The sequence below is a fragment of the Cervus canadensis genome, chromosome 30 (genome assembly GCF_019320065.1).
Source record: "Cervus canadensis isolate Bull #8, Minnesota chromosome 30, ASM1932006v1, whole genome shotgun sequence".
Classification (NCBI taxonomy): Eukaryota; Metazoa; Chordata; class Mammalia; order Artiodactyla; family Cervidae; genus Cervus; species Cervus canadensis.
The window spans coordinates 15,093,193-15,108,981 of record NC_057415.1 but is presented as its reverse complement, the minus strand read 5'-3'; the positions used below and the strand labels follow the sequence as shown (position 1 = coordinate 15,108,981).

General features: G+C 38.3%; 1 protein-coding gene and 1 pseudogene across 6 annotated transcripts in view; one reads left to right on the top strand and one right to left on the bottom strand.

Moving 5' to 3' along the window:
• Positions 1 to 15,789, top strand: part of FANCC (FA complementation group C) — a 299,576-nt gene that overhangs the window by 75,684 nt on the left and 208,103 nt on the right. For all 6 annotated transcript variants that reach the window (XM_043452893.1, XM_043452888.1, XM_043452890.1 and 3 more), the window contains exon 2: positions 9,649 to 9,728. The gene's annotated coding sequence lies outside the window, so the exon portion shown is untranslated. The remainder of the gene's footprint in view (positions 1 to 9,648; positions 9,729 to 15,789) is intronic.
• Positions 1,417 to 1,891, bottom strand: LOC122431634 (annotated as a pseudogene).

Sequence of the window (15,789 nt, the reverse complement as noted above, 5' to 3'; positions counted from 1 at the left end):
TAATGTTTAAGAGTATGTTTCATCTTCTCAGGGTATTTGCATTTAATAAAAACTCAAAGGCCATGCTGCAGAATTACTTCCACTATTTGCCTCATTCCTTGATGAGGCTCAGGAGATTTCTTCATATCATCATCTCTCTTCTAGCAGTCTATTTTGCTGTCAAGTCTAGACCTCAAGAAGGAGGCAGTGAACAGGGAGAACAGTAGATGGAGAAAAGCCTAAATGAGATGGGAAGGCATATGTGTAGATCATGGGTGGGAAAAGCAAGGGATCCCAGAGAACTCACGGAAGCAGGAAAGAATAATGCTCCATTTGGAAATGAGGCAAGTATGGAAAGTTGAAGATATTCAGGACAGATAGTTCAAAAATGAAGAACTTTCTCCTGACTGAGTATAATGCAGTGAAACAAGAATATAGACATGTGATAGAGTTAAGATTCTGCAATAAAAATGCATATAATATAATATTATGCATTTAATTTTTTATGAATTATCTTTTGAATTATTCCTGGTTCACAATTGATTAAAACAATGTAAACATTTTATAAAAATTTTGAAATTATTAAATATAAAAGTAAAATTTTATGTGAATTGCCACTGTTAAGGAGAATGAGGTGGTGGTGATATTTTTGGTGAGTGCCTTCAGAAATGTTATCAGTGCTCATCTTTTGAATGATCTCTTTGTTTTGCTGTGTAAAAGCTTTTTCATTTGATGGAGTCCCAGTTATTTTGCTTTGGTTTCCTTTGCCTGAGGAGATATATTAAAAAATACATATTCCTGAAGACCACTGTCTGTTTTCTTCTAGGAGTTTTATGATTTCAGATCTTACATTTAAGGCTTTAATCCATTTAGAGTTGATTTTTGTATATAATGTGAGAGTAATCTGGTTTGATTCTTTTGCATGTAGATGTCCAGTTTTCCCAACATTATTTATTAATGAGGGTGTTTTTTCCCAGTGTATTGTTTTACTTCTTTTGTTGTAGATTAATTGACCATATAAGTATGGGTTCACTTCTGAACTCTGTTTTTTGTTCCACTGATCTATGTATCTGTTTTTGTCCCAATACCATACTCCTTTGATTATTGTAGACTTGTAGTATAGTTTGAAATCAGAGTATGTTATTCCTCCAGCTTTATTGTTCTTTCTCAAATTTGTTTTGTGCTATTTAAAGTCTTTTTGTTTCTACCCAAATTTTGGAATTATTTGTTTCAGTATTAAGATGCCATTGGTGTTTTGAAAGGAATTGCATTGAATCTGTATTCCTTTTGTAGTATGGTCATTTTAACAATATTCTTTAATCCATGAACATGGTATATCTTTCCATTTCTTTGTACCATCTTCAATTTCTTTCAACAGTGTCTTATAATTTTTCACACAGGTCTTTTACTTCTTGGTTAGATTTAATCCTTAGTATTTTATTCTTTCTGATGTAATTGTAAGTGGGATTGTTCCCTCTTCTTCCCCTCCCTGCCCCCGTCCCCACCACTGCCAGGCATTTTATTTGTAGGTATTATATCCCTCAAGAAAAAAAATCCGAGGATTTTCCTTCCTGTGTGTTTAAATTTTGCTTTTTCATGGTTCATGATGCCAGCTGAAGTTGTCAGTACAAAGAAACCAAACTGATGGGATGGGAGCAGGTTATTCTGTTATTTTTCTAGATGTTAATCTGGGGCTGATCACGCCACACTTATTTAGCCTGCCTGTGAGGTTTGCAACAATTTTCCCAACTCTGTGATAATCTATGATTTCAAATTAACCAATGTAACCATGCTTCATCATCACAGTTAGAAACCTGGTGATGACTTTGGAGCACAGCCTAATAAGCACCTGGCATTTGCCTCTCTTTTCAGCATTGTTGATACTCTTGAGAGCATCAGCCAGGACATTCATGCTTTTTCACTCTCTTTTATCCTCATCAAGAGTCTTTTTAGGTTCCTCTTTGCTTTCTGCCATTAGAGTGGTATCATCTGCATTTCTGAGGTTGTTGATATTTCTCCCAGCAGTGTTGATTCAAGTTTGTGAGTCATCCAGCCTGGCTTTTAGCTTGACGTACTCTGCATAGAAGTTAAATAAACAGGGTGGCAATAGACAGCCTTGACGTACTCCCTTCCCAGTTTTGAACCAGTCCGTTGTTCCATGCCTGGTTCTAACTGTTGCTTCTTTCCCTGCATACAGGTTTCTCAGGAGGCAGGTAAGGTGGTCTGATATTCATTCCCATCTTTTTAAGAATTTTCCAGTTTTTTGCGGTCTACACAGTTAAAAGCTTTAGCGTAGTCAATGGAGCAGAAGTAGATGTTTCTTTGGAATTCCTTTGCTATTTTTAATGATCCAACGGATGTTGGCAAGTTGATCTCTGGTTCCTCTGCCTTTTCTAAATCCAGCTTGTACATCTGGAAGTTCTTGGTTCATGTACTGTTGAAGCCTAGCTTGAAGGATTTTGACCATTACCTTGCTAGCGTGTGAAATAAGTGCAATTGTGTGGTATTTGGAACATTCTTTGGCGTTGCCTTTCTTTGGGATTGGAATGAAAATTGACCTTTTTGAGTCCTGTGGCCACTGCTAAGTGTTCCAAATTTGCTGGCACATTGAGTGCAGCACTTAGCAGCAGCATCTTTTAGGATTTGAAATAGCTTAGCTGGGACTCCATCACCTCTACTAGCTTTGTTCATGGTAATGCTTCCTAAGGCCAAAGGTCACAATAATGCTTCTTAAGCTAGTGAAAATTTTCAAGATTTTTACCCATAGTTATTAAGCAAATAGACTCATACTTTTTCTTTGATTTTTTTTATTTTTTATTTTAACCAGATAGATATGGTTAAACTTTTTGAGCATTGTCAGACCAAATACAGTTCTTGTGGTGTGACAGGGAAGGATCAGTAGATCAGTAGCACATTACTAGCCCTTAGGCTGGGCACATACATACCTACATAATTAACCTGTTACTTGAGATCACCTTGCCTCTAAACGAGTGGTCTTGAAGATGAGTTAGAGGAAGGTAAAAAGATCAGACGTCTTGTGACAGGGAGAGGAACATCTGTTAGAGGAAGGGTTTAAAGAAAAGCTGGCCCATGGAATTAATGCCAGAGGGCATGTGCTGCTGTAGAATATCCTGTAGTCTAAGTTGGATGAATAAACAAACGAAGCAACAAAAAAAACCTTCATATTTTACATGTGAGAGGCGCTCTCCCTTATGAGATTCTTAGTTGACATTGGAAATACATAGTATCTTGAGGGTAGAGTAAGGGGGAGACACAATAAAAAGCTTTTGTATTTTAATTTCCTGGTGGTTGGGGAATCACATAGTAGACTTTGAAGCAGATAATACCTCATAGTATAACCAACACAAATTATCCTCTATGTCTGGAGGAAGCAAGCATCTGGCTGTCTGAATTTATGAAATTGTAACTCAGGGAACTGATTAATTTTACTATATAGGGTGTGAGGGCTGCAGCTGCTGCCAGATAATAGTTGAGATCCATTTTTTTTTGCCTTTTTCACTCTGCTCCTGCTATTTCTGAGCCTTTATTCTTTGAGTGTCTAGAGTAGATCTGAGTTTTGTTGAACCAAAATTGCTCCTGTCACCATGGCCTTTAAAAAAGACTCTTTTATTTTATTAGAGAGGAGTTTTAGGTTCTTAGAAAAATTGAGTGGAAAGTATAGACTTACCATATATTTTGTTCCCCTACATTTGCACAACCTTCTCCATTATCAACATCCTTGCCACATTAACTGTACATTTGTTATAGTTAATGAACCTTCATTGACATATCATAATCATCCAAAGTCCATCATTTACTTTAGGGTTCACTCTTGGTATGGTACATTCTATGGGGTTAGAAAAATGTATAGTGACATATATCCACCATTAGACTATCATGCAGAGTGGTTTCACTGTCCTAAAAATTCTCTGAATCATGCCTATTCATCCTCCCCTCTTCTCAACCCTTGTCAACCTTTTTTTTTTTTTTTTTAAATTACCCAAGGAGCCAGTTCTGTTATAATTCCACTGCTCTGTAAAACTGTTGCACTGTACTTTGATCACAGTTAGTTCAGAGGATTTTTTTCTTCTGTAAGTACTGCTGATATCTTCTTTTTATTCCTTTCCTCGAAGTAATGGCAGGTCAGTGACCAGGTTGTATAACAGAGAAGGTTTTTCGTTTCCTGAGATGTCCCTGATAGTCTGCTAATTGAAGATACTTCTGGATATTAAATGATAAAACCTGATAATACAGCCCTAAGTAGTAAAGCTTTGCTGTAAACTCATAGAGCTAGAAGGAAATTTTAGGCTCCTGCTCTCTGATTCCAGGTTGTGGTCATCTCTTCCAAAAGCTCAAATACAGAAATGACACAATTCTACTGAGTATCCTTAACTAAAAGAGCTATATAACTCTTGATTACCATAATGCACATGCTGATCATTTCCTCTTTGCTCTACATGCCTTTGAAGAATCTGAACAGACTTTAGTACCTGTCAAACACCAGTCTTTGTGGGATGAGCAGCTGACTCAGTAGAAAACAATTTAGAGACTTTGTTGAATGCATTGAGCCAACTAAATTTTCTTCCTGAGAATATGGACCCTGAGGTTCTGAGTTAATTAGACAATGATGAATCCTTTGACTGAAGGATCATATGGACTTGTGACTTGGTTCTGAACTACACTCATCTCACACGCTAGTAAAGTAATGCTCAAAATTCTCCAAAGCCAGGCTTCAGCAATACGTGAACCATGAACTTCCAGATGTTCAAGCTGGTGTTATAAAAGGCAGAGGAACCAGAGATCAACTTGCCAACATCCACTGGATCATCGAACAAGCAAGAGAGTTCCAGAAAAACATCTATTTCTGCTTTATTGACTATGCCAAAGCCTTTGACTGTGTGGATCACAATAAACTGGAAAATTCTGAAGAGATGGGAATACCAGACCACCTGACCTGCCTCTTGAGAAACCTGTATGCAGGTCAGGAAGCAACAGTTAGAAATGGACATGGACCAACAGACTGGTTCCAAATAGAAAAAGGAGTACGTCAAGGCTGTATATTGTCACCCTGCCTGTTTAACTTATATGCAGAGTACATCATGAGAAATGCTGGGCCGGAGGAAGCACACTCTGAAATCAAGATTGCTGGGAGAAATATCAATAACCTCAGATATGCAGATGACACCACCCTTATGGCAGAAAGTGAAGAGGAACTAAAAAGCCTCTTGATGAAAGTGAAAGAGGAGAGTGAAAAAGTTGGCTTAAAGCTCATTTCCATTCAGAAAACTAAGATCATGGCACCTGGTCCCATCACTTCATGGCAAATAGATGGGGAAACAGTGAAATCAGTCAGAGACTTTATTTTTCTGGGTTCCAAAATCACTGCAGATGGTGACTGCAGCCATGAAATTAAAAGACGCTTACTTCTTGGAAGGAAAATTATGACCAACCTAGACAGCATATTAAAAAGCAGAGACATTCCTTTGCCAACAAAGGTCCATCTAGTCAAGGCTATGGTTTTTCCAGTAGTCATGTATGGATGTGAACGTTGGACTATAAGGAAAGCTGAGCACCAAAGAATTGATGCTTTTGAACTGTGGTGTTGGAGAAGACTCTTGAGAGTCCCTTGGACAGCAAGAAGATCCAACCAGTCCATCCTAAAGGAGATCAGTCCTGGGTGTTCATTGGAAGGACTGACGTTGAAGCTGAAACTCCAATACTTTGGCCACCTGATGCGAAGAGCTGACTCGTTTGAAAAGACTCTGATGCTGGGAAAGATTGAGGGCAGGAGGAGAAGGGGACAACAGAGGATGAGATGGTGGGATGGCATCACTGACTCGATGGACATGCGTTTGAGTGAACTCCAGGAGTTGGTGATGGACAGGGAGGCCTGCTGTGCTGCAGTTCATGGGGTTGCAAAGAATCGGACACAACTGAGCAACTGAACTGAACTGAACTGACACGGTAAAAGCCGTGTGCAAGTCAGAGCGAACAAGAGAGCAGGGGAAGCTAGTCTATAGTGAGAAGCTGTAGAGTGGAGCCGACAAATGCAGACCTATGAGAGATGGTGGGGGGAGCTTCTAGTTTCATTTCCCATTTGGTTCATCTAAACTCCATTTTCTTTTCTTGGATATCCATGAGATCTTTTGTTGCTTTTCTGTAATGTGTTCCCTCCCACCCATTTGACTTGAGCTAGTTGTGTGAATTTTTATTCTATAACTGAGATACTGCTAGTAGAATCTCATATAAGAGAGTCTTTAAGACCCCTTGAGTTGAGTCTTATAAGGTCTTATTATAAGATCTTAAGAAAGGTCTTATTATTAGTGAGAATAAGTGTATATCAGGTAGCCTTTAGCCTGTTAATGTTTTCTTCACCTCTAGGTATTTGATAACTCATTTACGTGTGTGTGCTCAGTCGCTCAGTTGTGTCTAATTCTTTGTGGCCCTGCAGACTGTAGCCCACCAGTCTCCTCTGTCCGTGGAGTTCTCCAGCAAGAATACTGGAGTGGGTAGCCATTCCCTTCTCCAGGGAATCTTCCTAACCCAGAAATCAAACCTGGTCTCCTTCATTGCAGGCAGATTCTTTACTGTCTGAGCCACGAGAAAGACCTTCTCTTTCCTTTTCTAGGCTAAAGAATGTCTATACAATTTTGTCTTTTCTCAAAAGAGAAAAAAAAAAGTCTTGTTGTTTTCTGACTCTTTATTCATCACATTTTTCTTCAGTTCTTTTATAAAACCTTGGGTAGAATACTAGGGAGTTGGTGCTAGGAGACCTGGATTCTGTTCTTGCTGGGACTCCAACCAGGTGGATGGTCTAAGGAAGGTACTTCATTCCTCATGCCCCCTGTTATTGCTTCAATGACGTGAAAGGGCTGGGCCAAGTCACTGATTTCCAACCTATAACTCTTGCTTTCCTTGAAAATAACAGTAACAGGTTCCAGAGATTAGGATATGGACATGTATTTTAGATGGGGGAGTAGCATCTAGCTTACTGTAGATGAGATGGCATGTTTGAACCATTTTTTAAACTTTTTGTTCCATATTCTTGATAAGACATTGATGAAGAGGGCCAAGAAATCAATCTGCCTACCAGGTGGCATTTATCATACTATAGATGAAATAAATATATCTTAATGTATCTTATATAAGATATATTAAATATAAGATATATTAAATATAAGCTATATTTAATATATCTTATTCTATATTTATAGAAATATAATTCATTTCTATAAATGCAGTCACTAAGTGAAAAGCCAGTGAAGAAAAAGCTATCTCTCTTAACTTTAATGGGAAAATTTATGATGTGTTTCAACCTAACTTAAGATACCCAAACATTTTCCACAAATAGACAAATATAACATTGAGCAATGAAAGCATTTGCATATAAGAAGTAAATAAAATTTTGAAAATAACTACAGTTTATACATAAAATATAATGATGCTTTGTTGTCTCAATAAATAAGAAAGAGGTGGCTTGATAGGCTGTGGGAATTGATAGAAGAGGGAGGGAGCCATTCTTTGCAAGATGGGAGAGAGTCAGGTGATGAATTTTTAGACATGTATTCAATATCAGTAGTGCTTAGTGATAATTTCTTTTTTCCTTTGGGACTTTGACAGAAGAAACTTCTGTTTGTGGACACCTTTGACATTAAAGAAGAAGTATTTTTTGGTACAAAAAAATAGCAAGATATAATTTTACAATTCATATACCTCCTTGAAAGATGCTGCATTAATTGCCTGAGGCTGCTGTAACAAACAATTGCCAATTTAGAGACTGAAAGCAGAAGAAAGGTATTATTTTATGGTTCTGGAGGCCAGAAGTCTGAAATCTGGCAGGACTGCTTTCCTTCTGGGGACGCTGGAGGAGAATCTGGTCCTGGCTTCTGCTGACTGCCGGCAAAAGCACTTCTGAGCTTGTGGCTACATTGCTCCGATCTCTGCCTGCCTGTCTCCTCCTCTGTGCGTCTGCCTCATGCTCCTCCTTTCTCATAAGGATACATCTGATTTCTTTTATGGCTTACCTTGGTAATCCATTATAAGTACTTCCTTTCAAGATTCTTAATCATATTATTTGCCATACAAAGTGTATATGAATTCACTCCTTCAAAGTATTAATTGCAGGTCCCAAGGAGACCATACATTTGAGGGGGCCGTCATTTAGCCTACTATGTATGTGGTGGCATGTTTGAATAATTTTAAAAATCTTTTCGTTCTGTCATATTCTTGACAAGAAACTGCTGTGTTGAGTGAATTATTGAGTATTCTTTATCTGAAATTATAATGTCGATATGTTGCCTTTGGTGATTTATGTAGTATGGTATGAAGTGAAAAGATCATGTAATGAGGAGATAAAACGGAGTAATTTTCCAAAAAGTGGTCTGTCTTTTTAAGAGCCTCATGGCAAGGAGCCATCACCTGAAACCTGTGTCTGCCTACCACACTTGATCGTAAGGCTGGCTTCTATGTCATAGTGAGATAGCTCCGAGCAGCAGCTGGAACTCTTATTTCCTTCTTCACATCTGACAAGGAGAGAGTCTGTTCTCAGAAACACCTGGGTGAGCTATTGAGTGTTCTAGCATGGGTGAGGGAGTGACATTTTGGACCAGACAATTGCTGGTCTTGGGGGACCGTCCTGTGTATTATAGGAAGTTCAGTAGCATCCGTGGCCTCTCTCCACTGGATGTCAGCAGCACGCTCCTCTAGTTGTGACAACCAGGAATGCCTGCAAACATCAGAGGTCCTCTGTGGGTCACGGTTGCCCCTGGTCAAGAACCACTGCTTAACCCAATCAGAGCTCATTCTTGTCTCACCGAAATCTGCTGGCTAAGAAATTTTAGGTTCCTGTTAAGAAGGAGGAATGTAGAAAATAAGTGTTGGAGAGGTAACTGCAAATGTTCACTACATTCGAAATTCTAATGAGGGCCAAAACTGGGTCAAATCTAGCAGACCTACTAAACTTTTTCTAGGCCCCTGTTGGTATATTGTTGTCCAGCTCTTTGTTGTGTATGACTCTTTGCAACCCTATGGACTGTAGCCCACCAGCCTCCTCTGTCTGTGGGATTTTCCAGGCAAGGATATTGGAGTGAGTTCCCATTCCCTTCTCCAGGGAATCTTCCCAACCCAGGGATTGAACCTGCATCTCGAGCATTGGCAGGTGGATTCTTTACCCCTGAGCCACCTGGGAAGCCCCCCTGTTGTCTAACATTATTTTTTAATAATATCTATTTTATATTGGACAAATAAAACCCAATATTATATCTTTTTTCCCTCAATTCTATGGGCCTGTGAATCACGTTGGTTTTTTTGGTTTTTTTTTCTGCTTTATTTCTGTCAACTAGTTGGTTGCTCTTTATCTTAGAATTTGCCTCTTTCTTGTATAACTTTCTTCTTTTCCAGCAAGTCTCTCTCCTGAGGTTTTCACATTCAGTTGGATTTACCTTTCCTATGACACTGCCCTGGTTTCCCGTTGGTACAGGGCTTTAACAAGCACACCATACAGTGCAAACTGAACTTAGAATAGCCATGTATAAACACTAGAGAACTATGATCGGAATTTTTCTAAAGTATCCTCTTTTATTCTATGAAGCAATTGAAATAGAATAAAGACATATTTATTGCTTTGAAATTTTCAATGATTTCCAAATTAACAAATTTGTACTTTTACAGGCATCAGATGACCGGCATTTTGGGGCTATGTGTTATTTCTTCTGTGATTGCGCCATGTAGAGGATCCCCTCTATTTTCATGTGAGTACTCTGGCTATGATGTAAACCCTGACTAGTAACTGATGACAGAATGCACGACATGATTGGGAGTAAACATGAATTGCTGCTTTTTCATCACAATTAAGGTATGGTAGAGGTTATACATACAATGGCTCATAAAAGGGTATCCCCATCGGACCAATAAAAAGTAACAAGACTACATGACATATAAGCTAGAATTTATGTGAGTTGTTCAAGCGAGTCTGGGTCAAGGATTTTGTAATTGGCAGTAACTGAGAGCTTCATGAAAACCTGAGGGGCTACAGAAAGAACGCTGTGTTTGCCATGGCTTTTGCTTTATTCTGTATGTATGCAGCATAGCAGAAACAATCTGCCTTACTATGATATTAGTTACACAACCCCCCAAACTGTCCTTCCCTGTGTATTTTCTTCTTTATTTTACTAGCAGCTCATTTGGCCTCCAGCTTTGCTGGTCTAGAACTTCTGTGTTCATTTTAAGCTCCTCGAGGGAAGGGGGGGCTACTGTAATCATCTTCAAATGAGTTTGAAAAAAAGCACAATTCCCCAATCTTAGTATTGTGCCTTGTGTGTTTTAAAATTTGACTGAATGGCTTGACATATATATCCTTTCTAGACTCATTAGAACCCATAGGTTGCCCCCTTGAGTTTTCTCTGCTTCTTGGAAAACAGATGGGGGAAGAGATCTAGAAATAGAGTATTCACTGAGATAACTGAAGCTGAATAGGAGGGAAAGAGGATACTGATGGTAGCAAGACTCATTTTACTATGGTTATTAAAGCAAAAATGAGGGGAACGATTCCTTTTTCAGGAGGTCTTGGCAAGGACCCTAGTTTTAAACAAGAAAGAGACAGAGCCAGTTATATTGAAATGATTTGAAGTCCATCCCTCCACAGTCATGTTTTTCTGAAGCCAAGGTAAACAGTTGGTTAGAGGTGGGTATAGAGCTAGCCGTTTTTCAATAAATGGATAAATTATCCCTTGGAACTATTTCAGTAGGTGGTGCTCTTGTGCCATAATATAACAAATTTTTAGAAAATTTCTGAGACCCTGTGGCTAGTTCTAAGAGCCATTGTCCCTCTTGATCCCCTTGAGTGACTACCAGGTATACCACTTGGATAGCATGATGTGGGTGATTTTAGTGAGAGATTTTATATCTGGAAATAAGGCAAATTCAGGTCTCTTACCTTCTTTAGCTTGCTTGAGCTCTGCTTTCCAGGGGAACCTAAATGAGAGTTTTGCTAACCTTTATGAAAAATTGATGACTCTTGTTCAGTCTCTCAGTCGTGTCTGGCTCTTTGTGACCCCATGGGCTGCAGCATGCCAGGCTTCTCTGTCCTTCACAACCTCCTGGAGTTTGCTCAAACTCATGTCCATTGAGTCGGTGATGCCATCCAACCATCTCATACTCTGTTGTCCTCTTCTCCTCCTACCTTCAGTGTTTCCTAGCATTAGGGTCTTTTTCCATTGAGTAAGCTCTTTGCATCAGGTGGCCAAAGTACTGGAGCTTTAGCTTCAGCATCAGTCCTTCCAATGAAAATTCAGGGTTGATTTCCTTTAGGATTGACTAGTTGGATCTCCTTGCAGTCCTGCGGACATTCAAGGGTCTTCTCCAGCACCACAGTTTGAAGGCATCAGTTCTTTGCCTTTTTTATTGTCCTGCTGTCACATCCATACAGGACTACTGGAAAAACCATAACTTTGACTATACTAACCTTTGTAGGCAAAGTGGTTAGTCTAGTCTTTATCTAAACAATTATGATATGTGTTATGTATTACCAGTTTTCTGCAACCATTTGTTCTATTGGAAATCATCTGTGATCCTCCAGATGACTTCAGATAACATCTATTATCTGAAGATGTTATCCTCCAGATAACATCTGTTATCCAGATAACTCAGGCTTTCATTCTTGTTTCTTTATGCTTTCAGACAAGAAGCAATGGAATGAAATAGTATGTTGTAAAGAAATTTGTAAGTGGTGAAGGAACACAGACGAAAAACATCAAGTTCAGATAGCAGCTGATAATAACTAGAGCTGACATTGAACCCTGTCGGCATCAGCTCCTTGTCTCAGTTCTTTGGCTGTATGTATAATGAGTCCATTGGTCTGAAGTTGGTTGTGATACCATGATGAACAAGACATCCAAAGAAGTCCATATTAGGTGCTGCTGGCAGAAACATGGTGGGCAAGGAAGAGAAATTTAAATCCAAACTACATATCATTCCAGGGTGGACAAATCTCTGGTTGCTAGTTTTTAGAAACATTTAAGATTCTGCTTTTTCAGGACGTTTTTTGTCTCTAAAATGAAAGACAGTCACCTCACTTTGTATCCACCAACTGTTAAGAAAGAGGCAAAATGCTCATGGGACTTTTGCATCCGCATGAGTGTGCTGATCTGAGCTACTTAATTCCGCATTGTCCTGCAGGCTCTCAGGCCTCAGTGACCTCAGCTGCAGCTCTAGCGGCTTGCCTCTTGGAGCCTTGTGATCCAGCAGATCCAGTGATGTTCAGGGTGCTTTCTGGTAGCTTTTGAGATTTTCTTTTTACAATTAATATTTTAGTCTGTGTGGGTTTTAAAAATTGATTTATTTACCTGCTTGTTGTTATTATTTAAGTTGGAGTATAATTGTTTTACAATGTCATGTTAGTTCCTGCTGTACCATATCGTGAATCAACTATTAGTATACATATATCACTCCCCCATAGGCCTCCCTCCATCCCACCCTTCTAGGTCATCACAGAGGACAGAGCTGAGCTCCTTATATATCTATAATTACTGAAATTGTCTTTTTCAGTATTTAGAATGTAATGTTAATCTAAGAACTCGTCTATTTCTTGAATATTTCTTGCTTTTATCTCTTTAAATACTGCTTCTCTTCCATTCTCTTCACTTTTTCTTTTTTTCTTTTTTGGTGTGACACCGTCTAGATGTTTGTGGAACTAACCTTTATGTTTCTTAACTTCTTTCTCATAATTTTTGATTTTCTTTCTGGGCTGCATTCTGAGTGAATTTCATAGTATTGTCTTCAAATTTTCTAGCTCTTTAGTTTTGCCTAAAATATCTTGTGTACTGCGTTTTTAATTTTAATGACTGTATTCCTCACTTATATAATTTTCAGTTGATTCTTTTTTAATCATCTATTGTTTTAACTCAGAGTTTGTGCTTTATAATTTCTTATTTTTAATTAGCTTTTTAACACCTTAAATACAATTATTTTGATTTTTAATTGAAGTATAATTTACTTACAATGTTGTATTAGTTTCAGGTGTGTAACATAGTGATTTGATTTTTTTTACATTACAAAATAAACACCACAGTAAGTCTGGTTACCATCTGTTACATACAGAATTATTACAGTATTACTGACTATATTCACTAGGCTGTATATTATATTCCCATGACTTATTTATTTTATAAATGGAAGTTGGTAGTTCCTCTTAATCCCGTTTACCTATTTTTCCCTTTCTACTTACTCACCTCTCCTCTGGCAACTCCTAGTTTTTTTCTGTGTTTCTATGAGTCTTTTTCTGTTTTGTTATATTTGTTCATTTGCGGTGTTTTTGTTGTTGTTGTTCAGTTACTTAGTCGTGTCTGACTCTTTGCAACCCCTGAACTGCAGCATACCAGCCTTCCCTATTCTTCACTGTCTCTCTGAGTTTGCTCAGACTCATGTCCATTGAGTCAGTGATGCCATCCAGCCATCTCAACCTCTGTTGCCCCCTTCTCCTCTTGCCTCAACCTTTCCCAGCATCAGGATCTTTTTCAATGAGTCCAATCTTCATATCAGGTGGCCAAAGTATTGGAGCTTCAGCTTCAGCATCAGTCCTTCCAATGAATATTCAGGATTGATTTCCTTTAGGGTTGACTGGTTTGATCTTGCAGTCCAAGGGACTCTCAAGAGTCTTTTCTAGCACCACAGTTCAAAAGCATTAATTCTTCAGTGCTCAGCCTTCTTTATGGTCCAGCTCACATCTGTACATGACTATTGGAAAAACCATAACTTTGGCTATACAGACCTTTTAAGACTCCACATGTAAATGAAATTTTATGGTATTTGTCTTTTTCTATCTAACTGATTTCATTTAGCATAATATCTTCTATTAATAGATCCACCCATGTTGTTTCAAATGGCAAGGTTTCATACTTTTTTATGGCTGAGTAATATTACGTTGTGTGTGTGTCTACATTTGTGCTTGTCCATTGTGTGTATGTGTCTATTTGTATGTGCCTCACATCTTTACTCATTTATGTATTAATGGACTTCTGGGTTGCTTCCATATTCGACTATTATAAACAGTGCTGCAGTGAACTCTGGTTTGCATATATCTTGTTGAATTAGTGGGGGGTTTTTTGGATAAATACCGAGAAGGGTTATTGCTGGGCCATATGGTAATTTTATTTTTAATTTTCTGAGAAACTTCCATACTATTTTCCATAGTGGCTGTACCAATTTACATTCCCACCAACTATATACTAGGGTTCCTTTTTCTCCACATCCTCACTAATATTTATTCTTTGTTATCTTTTTAATGATAATCATTCTGACAGGTTTTGATTTGCATTTCTCTGATGATGAATGATATTGAGTATATTTTCATGTGCCTGTTGACTGTCTCTATGTCTTCTCTGGAAAAATGTCTTCACATTCTTTTATTTTTTTAATTGGATTTTTAAAAAAATATTGAGCTGTATGAGTTTCTTATATGTTTTGTTTATTAACCCCTTACTGGATATATCATTTGCAAATGTCTTCTCCATTCAGTTGGTTGCCTTTTTGTTTTGTTGATAGTTTCCTTTGCTGTGTAAAAGCTTTTTAGTTTGATGTGGTCTCATTTGTTTATTTTTGCTTTTTGTTGCCCTTGCCTGAGGAGACAGATCAAAAAAAAAATTCCTAGAAACCGATGTCAAAGAGCTTACTGCTTGCTTTCTTCTAAGAGTTTTATGGTTTCAGGTCTTAAATTTAAGTCTTTAATTCAGCTAAATATACTTATTTTGTTGGACTGTTTTATAATATTCATTTCATCTGAAATGAATTAGTGGTTTGATGGCTGATTTTGTTAGTTGCCTTTATTGGGATTAGATTTCCTCATGTACTTTAGAACTTTGGTTGAATGGCATGTTTTGAATGCAGCATATTTTTTAATTGCTTTCATTCATTCATTTTCTGCCTCTCTTTCTCCCTCTCTGCTTAGTCTTCCTTGTTTAAAGCAATTTATAGTTGTCTCTGGGGCTTTCATGAAGCCCTAGTCCAGAATTGCCGTGGTGTTTCAGTTACTTGGACAATCACAGGCTGCTTCATTGAGTTCCTCATCTCTGGCTGGTCTATGTTCTCCCTCCTCCCTAGGCCACAGCTCCATATGAGATAACCAATCTTCTTTCAGGAATGGAGGAGCCTTCCTCCAGTTTCACCTCCAACTCTGCCTCAGGTAGGATGCTAGGTCTGACTCTGTCCTTTGCGGGTTATGGTTTGAGCAAACTCCGGGAGATAGTGAAGGACAAGGAAGCCTGGCATGCTGCTGTCCATGGGATCACAGAGTTGGACTCAACTGAGCAACTGAACAACCACCACCAAATTTTGTAGGTTTCATGCTTCCAGTTACAGTGCTTGTTTTTGGATCCTGAGCTTAGGAGGCTAAAGGCTTTAACTCTGAGGATTTACTCCACTCTGTTTCTACCTCATATCTATTAGAGAGAAATTTTTATATTGTTTTTGAACTTGCTTGCATCCTCTTGGTTTTCTTTTCTTGTTTCCTCTCTCTTTGCTGTGTTTGGAGTAGAGGGGATCTATCAAAGAGTGAATTTACGTGTCATCTTAACTGGAGGTCACATGGGCTGAAGGTTTAAAGGAAACAAAGTGAGATATTGGTTTTACATAGTACTAAAAGCTAACCACAAAAATGCTTTTCTGTTTGAGTTCAGTGACCCACAGCATACAATCATTTAAACTCCTCCTTCAGAGGCTTGCAGCCCCAAAAAGATGAGTGGGATTAAGCAGGTGGGATTTATTAGGATGCCATGGTTCTTTACAAGGTTTTCACGTTTTATTTTTTATTTTGATGGT